This window comes from Orcinus orca, chromosome 13 (assembly GCF_937001465.1).
Source record: "Orcinus orca chromosome 13, mOrcOrc1.1, whole genome shotgun sequence".
Classification (NCBI taxonomy): Eukaryota; Metazoa; Chordata; class Mammalia; order Artiodactyla; family Delphinidae; genus Orcinus; species Orcinus orca.
In genome coordinates this window covers 31,694,316-31,704,144 of record NC_064571.1, presented here as the reverse complement: position 1 = coordinate 31,704,144, position 9,829 = coordinate 31,694,316, and positions in this window count along the sequence as shown.

Here is a 9,829-nt window from a genome sequence, read left to right as displayed (position 1 = left end):
CTGAGACTGTCTGCCGTCACCTCCACTTTGAAGCCTGACCAGGCTTTTTTCAGGCAGGGGAGGAACCCCGGCCTTCTCCCTACCCCAGAGCTCCCAAGTCTCATCTTCCCTCTCCTGGAGAGCTTACCACTTTGCGCAGCAATTCCTGCTGCGGGAGCCTGTCTCAGCAGAGCCTTGGGGTGCAGGGAAAAGGCTTTAAGGCCTGACCACCAGCACCACGCCCAGCCCATAACGACCCGAAAATAAATGCCTGTATGAATTGCTTTGGAAAGTGGTTTGGCAATACATAAGAGCAGTGAAAATGTCCCTATCCTGTTGTCCCAGTAAGGATCCTGAGGAAATAAACCTTCCCGAAAGAGAAAGCTATATATTTGATCATTTTGGTTTGACCATTATGTTAATGCTGAAAAACTGGACACACTGGGATATCGAACAATTGAATGGCTCTTTTACACAGTAACATATTATTACGTGGCCATTGAAAAGTATACTTATAGGGACCATAGCACCTGACAAATATGTAGGCGAGCCCTGAAGTATTAAAGGCTGAATACAAAACTACATGTTCACCATGACTAAAATGATGTAAATTAAATGTGCAGTGAAAAAACACTGCCTCTTTTCCCTCCTTTTTTAAGGAATGAGGAGGAGGATTTTAGGTTTGGGCATAGGGATTTTTTTTCTTCTTTAAATTATATTACCGTTGCTGTAACCTTTTGAACAGTGTGCAGAGGTTGGAAGCGGCATTAAGAAGAGTCTCAACATTGTTTCTATGATTTAAAAACCGAAAGAGGTATTTTCACTTGGAGGAACGCATTTTGCACCTTGACCGGCCAGTGGGGGCCAGGGAGCAGGAATGAGATTCCCAGGGCCTTTCAGAACAGAGCCAGAGCCACCGAGTGCATCTGGACGCAGCGGTAGGAAAGGGACCCCTTGACCACTACCCACCGGCCCCACACCCGCGACCAGAGTCGGGTTGGGCGGAGCTGAATGTCGGTTGGTTGAGTGAGTGGGATTTCTCCAGCGATCGGTCCATTTAGACCGGCTCCCAGCCTGCTTGTCCCCACCTAGACCAGCCGATCTGCCGACCAAATCTAAAGATTCAAGAGAAATTGGGGAAAAGGCGGATCGCCGTCGGCGGAGACCCGGCGGCGCTTTGTTTGGGTCGCGCGCGGCCTCCGGCTTTCCGGCCCCGCCCCTTCCCCCTCTCCGTGACCCCGGCTCTGGCTCTCGGGCTCCTGGGACCCAGTTTTCTTGGTTTCTCTCCCCTACCTGCCGGCTTCGTCCCCGCTCTCTTTCCCTTTCTGCCATCTTCATACACCCACCCTCCGCCCTCCATCTCCAAGAAGTCCAGCACCGCCTTCACCATCACCGTCGCCCCAGGACTGTCAAACTTCGCCCCCGAGGAGTGGGCTCTTCTCGAGAGTTCTCCGCGGAAAATCAGCAGAACCCAATCCAGAGAGGCCGGCTTTCGTGGAGATCAGGACATATGCCTGAGCATCCCGGCTCCCTCTCTCCCGACGGCGCCGGCCTCGCCCTTGGGGAAGGGAAGGCGAAAGGCCGAGGATGCGGAAGGGAGAAGCAGGTCCCTGGGGAAGGAGTGACCGAACGTGGGGACACTGGAGATGGCGACCGGGGCGGGGCCACTTCCACCAAGTGACTCAGAGCCATCCGTCGTCTGTTTATCTACCAACACCAGAATTGGAGTGGATCACCCACTTCGCATCACGCAATATCCCCAAGTTTATTCTTCACCAGCATCCAAGAGATCTTTCAGGAGAGGGAACTCAAGTAATATGTGAATACATTCTCATTCTTCTTAAAAAAAAAAAAAAGGTTCAAGTCAGGGGCTCCCTGAATGACACACACACCTCCATCACTCACTTCTTTCAAGAAAAGCTGTCTCGCTCCGCTGTTCCTCCAGCTCTCCCTTCATACACTTTCAGGATTCACAGAAGTGTGGGCTGTGGGTGGTGTTTATCTTTACACATTGGTGTGACACTCCGCAATTGTTCCTTAGCAGACTCCGCAGAAATCTGCCGCGGGAAGAGAGAGAGCCCCGCAAAAAATTCCTTAGCACAGCTCCGAGGAGTTTGTTGAACTATTTGCGTAAGAGATGTTCTTACCTTGCCAGAAAGAAAAAAAAAGTTTATTAAAAATGGGGTTTAAATCTAAAAGAAAATAAAACATCTAAATAAAAGTAGGCTAACCCTGTTCCGCAGATACATGTGCGCGCATCGAGAGATCAGATACATTTGCTCTTTATTCATTGAAATTGTCTCGGGCGGGTCTCCGGGCTCACCTCCCTGCCGGCTCATTCCCCGAAGGCCGAGCCGCAAGCTCGGCGGGGTGCTAGTCCCGCGGCCGCCCGAAGGCGAGGCCTGCCCCGGGGAGGCCGTCCAGCCCCTCCGCGCCCTCGGACCTCGGGCTTCCCGGTCTAGCCTCCCCGCGATCGCAGTACCCCCACTGCCGTTCCCGCGCCCGGCCCGAAGCCCGCCTCTACCGAGGACCTTGACCTCGCACGGACCTCGTCGCCTCGTTTAGCTCTCCCTGACCTGCTTTTGAACCCGCTAATCCTGTCCCGAACTCTCGCCCCGTGGCGATCCCTCGCCCCGGCCCCGGCGCGCTAATTCCCGCTGACCCCGCCGCCCCGCCGCCACTCTCCTCTCTCCCGGCTTTGAAGCGCGCCGAGGGTTGCGGGTCTCCGAAAGCCGGGCGCTTTGATGCGCTGGTTACCACCGCCCGGCCTCGCCCTGACCCACGCTCACGCGACCTCCGAACGCAACAGCCGGGTGTTGCATGCTTTCCTTCTCTTGCTTTCCCTTGTTTCCCCTTAGATTAATTCGTTTCTTTTAGAAATCTATCAGACCCACAAAGATCAAAATTTTAGGTAACACCCTAAACTGGCGACGCTGTGGGGAAGCCACAAGAGTCTGGCAAGCAGTGAGGGCGCAGAAAGGGTAAGGCGGAGGCGGGCTTCCAGGAGCAAGCGCTGGGCCTCGGGCGAAGGCGGAAAAGGCAGGACCAAGAACAGAGGACAGTGTGACTTAATTCCTTTTTTAAGGCTGGGGTGGGTAGATATTTGTCCGATACGGGGCAACAGCTTGGGACTTCCAGAGATGGGGCTGAGGGTCTGGAAGATACTCGTCACTTTATAATCCTTTGTGCTGTTTAGAATTTTTTCCCTCAGATGCATGTTTTCCTTTCTGAAGATCAAACTGATTGTTTAAAGAGTTAATGAAATTAGTGCTCACCGTATGCACTTACAAACACAAGCCCACAAGCTGGGTCCGCATGTTTGTTTGGGGGGGGGCGTTGTTTGTATGCTTGTTTGTTTTGTTTTGTTCCGTTTGTTTTGTCAACCAACTGAACCGGACACGAGACCATGTGTTCCCTTTCTTGGCTCTTCGTTTAGTATAGGGTGGCTGAGGCTGCTCTAAGGTGTCTCTTTAAGGAGAGTTATTTTCAGAGGCGGTTCTCTAGCCAGGAAAACAAATCAGCTGGCACGTGTATATCTGTGAACCACCAGGTGGAGTGGCCTCAAAGATCAAACTCCAAGGTTCCCTGTCCTGACCGTGGAGATTTGTGTCTGTTCGTTTCACAGCTGTCTCCCAGTGCCTTGCACAGTGCCCGGCATATAGTAGTAGCTCAATAAATATTTGTTGAATGAAAAATATTCCAAAGAGTGTGGCAGCAGCTCCTGGAGAATTGCTCCCGGTAGATATAAATTACTGGCAGCATCTCCGGAGTAAGGGGCCAGGCTCCCTAAGGGACGATCACGGGATCACGAGGGGTTCTCGGCTACTGGTCAGGGCATTCTCAGCATTCCCACAGAGGCCAACAGTTAGCCACCCAACGCCCACTGCCAGGCAGCTCCTCCCCCTTCCCTTCGGAAGTCCTTTCCCTGGGTCAGGTGATGGAGAATTCCTCCAGCCTCACCCTACTCCTGTCCCTAGGTAATCCCGTCTTTCACCGCACCCCTAACTGGACCCAACCCACCCAGAGAGCAAGGAAGCCTCGGGCCCGCCAGGTAGGGGAGACTCCAGAGCCAAGGTGGCCACGGAAGGGGTGCCAGCGACACCGCTCTTCCTCGCTTCCCTGCCAAGCTCAGTCTGGAACCCCACCTACAGGTGACGCTGATCGCAGATGATCACTTTTTGGGACAACAGGGCCCAAGCCTCGCGGGTTCCCCTGCGCTGGGAACTGGGGATCGGGGTAGCTGTTGACCTTGAATGTGCAGCGTTCCGGAGGGCACGGCCAAGACAAAAAGGCACCTGTCTACACGATAAGTCGCTGCCGGCCAGCTACCCGAGGCACACAGTCGGGGAGGGAAGACGAGCAGCTAGCTGCCCTTGATGGAAGCATGGAAACGAAACGCTTCTTCAAACCTCTTCTAACAGCATTTAAGAAGTTGTTTTTCTAGGTTTGTTTGAATTGCGTCATCCTACAAATTCAAAAGAAATCAAACGGTATAAAAGGCAGTCCCTGGGCCGCTGGCGCTCTCTCCTGGGCGTGCCTCGTGGGAAGTGCCCGGGAAAGGGTGAAAGGCCTGGACCCTGCCCACCGCGAAGCCCCCTGCCTCTGGGCAGGACTGGGAACCTCCCGGGCTCATGATGCTGTTCCTCGCCGCATCCCTGAGTCGTTCATCCCTGGGCGTCGGGAAAGGCCGCCGGGAGGCTGGCGATCGGGAGAATCTGGCTCGGGAGCCACAGATGGCACGAGTGGCACTATAAACACGCAAAGCTCGGCAGTGTTGGCGCCAGGGCTCCGAGCTGGAGGACTGAAGGCAGGGCTGAGTCCGGGTCTCACCGCTCACTGTCTTCTCTCAGTGGCCGCTTTTGAAGGAAGGTTGGGCTACAGCAGAAAGAGTTCTGTCCCGCGTTTCTCTGCACCCCGACGCCGACTCCAACCGTGGAAGCTGGGGTTGAGGGCCTGGAATCGGGGCTCACAACCCACAGAGCAGACAACCTCCCCCTGTCCCCCTGGGCAGCGCAAGGAGAAGGACAACTACTAACTAGTGCTGAGAGTGGGCTCTCGGCTTTAAGGCTTAAACGATAAAAGAAAGCGTCAATATTCTTTCCTCCGGCACCCACAGAGTGCCAGATCCTCTACACAGACTAACTTACCCCTCATAACAGCTTCAGGTGCTTGGTACTAATATTATCCCCATTTAAGGGATGAGAACACTGAGGCAGAGAGAGGTTAAGCAACCCATTAAGAATGAGTTCTCAGTAGAGCCAGGATTCCAACCCTGCCTAGCAGACAGCCAAGGCTCTGAATCTTTACTCCAGGGTCTATATAATTCCTACAAGCCTCCCAGTCCTGCCTGGCCCTCCTCTTTAGACAGAAGTAGGAAGGACGCTTCTGGAAGGTGATCGATTAGCTGGGGACACACAGCCAGTGGATGGCTCTACCCTGAGCCTCACCAGTCTCCTCCATCTGCTCCCAGAAAACCTCCTCCCTCTTCTGGCCAAGCAGGGCACCCTAGGCCAGGGGAGCACCCACATTCTCACCAGGTAAAATGGAACCAATCCAGATGTCTATCAGTAATGAACGCATAAACAAATGTGGTATAAACATACAATGGAATGTTATTTGACCTAAAAAAATGAAGTACTGATACATGCTACAGCATGAATGAAACTCAAAACATTAAGTGAAAGAAGCCAGGCGCAAAGGTCACACACTATATTATGATTCCATTTACATGAGATTTCCATACAGGCCAATTCCACAGAAACAAAAAGTAGACTTGTGTCTGCTTAGGGCTCAGGGGGGATGGGAAGTTATGGGTGATAGATAAAGGTACAGGTTTCTTTTTTTTTTGCATTTTTAAATTAGATATAATTGACATATAACATATTTGTTTCAGGTGTTCAAGATATGATTCCATAGTTGTATATATTGCAAAATGATCACCACAATAAGTGTAGTTAACATCCATCATCACACATGACTACAACTCTTTTCCTTGCGATGAAAACTTTTAAGGTTGACTCTCTTAGCAACTTTCAAATATACAATACAGTCTCATTAACTATAGTCACCAACAACTTTCTTGTGGAGGTGGTAAAAATGCTCTAAAATTGACTGTGGTGATGTCTGCACTGTATATCTGTGCCTATACTCTATATTTTAGTATACCTGTGAATATACAAAAACTATTGAATTGTACACTGTAAAGGTGTGAATTGCACGATATATTAATTATATCTCGATGAAGCTATCACCAAAAGAGCAAAAACAGAACACATACACAGGGCTTCCCTGGTGGCACAGTGGTTAAGAATCCGCCTGCCAATGCAGGGAATACAGGTTCGAGCCCTGGTCCGCGAAGATCCCACATGCCACGGAGCAACAAAGCCCGTGAGCCACAACTACTGAGCCTGCACTCTAGAGCCCGCGAGCCACAGTACTGAGCCCACGTGCCACAACTACTGAAGCCTGTGCGCCTAGCGCCCCTGCTCCGCAACAAGAGAAGCCACGGCAATAAGCCCGCGCACCGCAATGAAGAATAGCCCCCGCTCGCCGCAACTAGAGGAAGCCCGCGCGCAGCAACGAAGACCCGACGCGGCCAAAAATAATAAAGAAATTTAAAACACACACTCACACACACACTCACTCACACACACACACACACACATATACACAGTTCTAGGAGGTCAGTTCACTGTCCACATCAACCCAGGCTCTGCTCTGCCAGTCTGCATCCTCCAAGTCCAGATTTCCTTCAGTCACCACAGAGGCTACAGCTCCCTGCGAGGGTGGGTGCTTTGCCCCTCAGTCCAGAAGCCCCTCCCCGAAGCTCCGGCCCGGGAGTGCTTTCCTGTGTTTGGGAGGGAGCCGGGTTCTCAGAGGGAAGGAAGAGTGAGGGCAAGAGATTTTTGCCTTGACTGAGCCCCAAGATCCGGCGCCCAGGTTTGAACCCACTGTTTGACCTTGGTCTCAGTTTCCTTCTCTGCAAAATGCAGCAACTGAGTCACCACCCTAAGACTTGTGACGATTTCAGGAAATTATGAGCCTAGAATAGCTTCGGACAGTTAACCACATATCCCTTGGTAGAAAAAAAAATGAAGGTGCAATTGTTTTAGGGGATGATCCAAATAAAATCAGAAGGTGCTGGAGTGAAGGGGTTTTGTTAAGAAAGAAGGAAAATGTTTTAGAAGATTCTCTCAAGTCACTGGTATCTTTTCTTTGATTTTAACTCCGTGTGCACGTCAGGATCGTAATTTCCAAAGACGGACAAGTAGAAGAGGGCACTCCTGCTGCAGCAGGGAGAGGGCTGAAGAGAAGAGGGAAAATAAGGGCTCGTGAGAGGCAGAGGGAGTGGGAGAGAGGATGGGGAAGGAGGATGGAGGGAGACTGCCATGGTCCAGAGGTTGGCCTGGCGGGGAGGACAACAGTGCAGGGAACTGATGGCCCAGAGAAGGGAGGAAAGCTGGACAACCTGAAGGAGAAAAGAAGCAAATGGAGAAGGAAGAGGTAGCAAAATCATCAGAGGAGGGGGAGCAAGGAATATTCACAGACAGCTATGTGGGGAAGAGAAGCAGGAAGCCAAGAAAGTTTGCTCATGGAATCTGCCTGGAGGAAAGCAAATGGGAAGAGAAGGTCGCCAAATCCTGAGTCACCAAGCTCCTGTCCTAGAACCTAGGGACACCCACCTAGCCCTACGTGGCCTTTTCCCTCACCCTTGGGTGGCCTCTACCCAAGAGAATCCTGAGTCCTATGGGGGGGGTAGTTTTCAGATCAAGTTGGACACTTCGAGTTGGGTCCAGTTGTGTCCTGCCCAGGCCTATTCATCCTCTCTAATGCTTCTCCGTGAAACTGCCCCCGCCCTCCAGCCCCAAGCATGCTGGCTTCCCCTCCCCCACTCCACCCAAGGTCTTGGCTGAAACAACCATTTCTCATTCCCCGACCTGCCACCTCCAGGCCTTCACACCCGCCTTTCTCTCAGCCAGCAATGCCCGCTTCCCCCACTCTTGGCCCAGTTCAGTGGCTTCCAACCAAGCTTCACCTGGAAGCCTTTCAAATATGGCGAGCCCTCTCACAACCAGATTTGAAGCCACTTGGTCTGTGGCCAAGCAGAAATTTTATTCTCTGAATTCTCCAGGTAATTGAATACATGGCAGGTGTTGAGAACTCCTTTGTGTCCTCCCTTAAGCTTTCTTGGCCCTGGGCCAAGGCCAGAGTCAAGGCACAAGCCACCTCTGTGTGGTAGGTATCTGGAGAATCTCATCAGACCAGATGAGGGTCACTCCAAGGGGCTCCTCCTTACACTCTGGCCAAACCCACAGCTTCCCCTGAGCAGCCCTCCCAGATAGAACCCTGGACTCACAGGCTCAGGAAAGGCATCAGCAAGTTCTACCAGGACTGGGGTGGGTGGCGGAACTTGATGGCCCTGGAGCTCAAGACAGCCCAGCTGGGATCGTTGCCCAAGCAGAGGAGGGGACAGAGCCAAGCAGGAGAGCGCTGCCTTGGGGAGGGTCCAGGCTCTGCCTAGGAGGTGGCTTTGGGAGTCCAGACCATACCCCAGGACTCAGAACTGGACAAGGTGGGGTGGGGAAAAGGATTCAGCAACCACCCAAGCTACCTAGAATGGGAAGCAACCAGGTGCCGGAGAGGAAATGTCAGGCAGCTGGACGGGCAGCCCCAGGAGGTGGTGCAGCAGCAGGTGGTGCAACAGGAGGTGGTCCCCCATCTCACCTGTACCACGGCCCTGGCCCAGCCCACTGGGTTCCCTGCCCTCCCGACAAGGGTGACCTCCACCCCCATGGTGGGCACCTCTAGCACCCCAAGCATCCTGCTCCCTGCAGAATTCTCAGAGTGTAACACTGGCATCCAGCACAGACAAGCCTCAGTCGTCTTGTGTTGCCTGAAATAAGACAATGACACTGCAGTGACTGAGCCTGTGGGCAGCTACCGATCTAGGAGTGGCCTAAGCACTGGAATTTGAAGAGCCTCACTCTGGCCCGAGCACCTCTCCCAACATCCCATCATTAGAACTGCCCTCCTTGGGTTTCAGCACTGCTGACGTTCTCAGAAACAGATACATTTGATTGTGTTTTACAAAAATAATAATGCTCATTATAAACAACAAGAACAACATCCCACCTCCTTTTAACATGCCAATCCCTCCCTACCTGGGGGTGGGACAGTGGCTCCCTCCCTAATGTGCCAGTGCAGGGATCCAGCTCCCAGGCATGTGGGGTGGGGCACAGGTGGGTTGAGGGAAGGAAGTGATGAATGGGCTATTTCTACAAGCTGGGTCTTGTGCCCCCCAGCTGAGTATGTGAGGAGTGTCCTTCCCTGTTCACCCCAAATTCCCAGTGCCCTTCAGTTACAGGGAAACCCCCATCCCATCAGTGATGGCTGAGGAGATTCAATCACCTGGGGGAACTAGATTCCCTGGGGGCAGAGCAAATGCCGCCCAGGATCTCCCACGGACATTTGGGTAGGGCCCCAAAACCAGCGGGAAGAAAGGTGGACAGGAGATCCAGACATGGGGTGAATCAGAGCAGAGGAAGACAGACCCCCTGAGCCTGTAGGCACCGGGAATGGGCTGGAGAGATGCACAGGCTGAGAGAGGGAAGTGGCACATAGAGACAGAGAGGCCAAGAGGGAGGACAGGAAAGAAAAGGAAGCCATCTGGGGAAGGCATCTGAATTGGCTGTAAGCTCAACCCAGGCTCACCAGCAGTCGTGGGGGAGTGGCCTGGCCCCAGCCTCAGCAAGGACAAGAGGCGTAAGGAGTGGGTTGAGCTGAGACCAGAGGTCCAGGTCTGGAGACCTGGTCGGGTACGCCTGCCAGAGCACCCAAGGGATATGAAAGA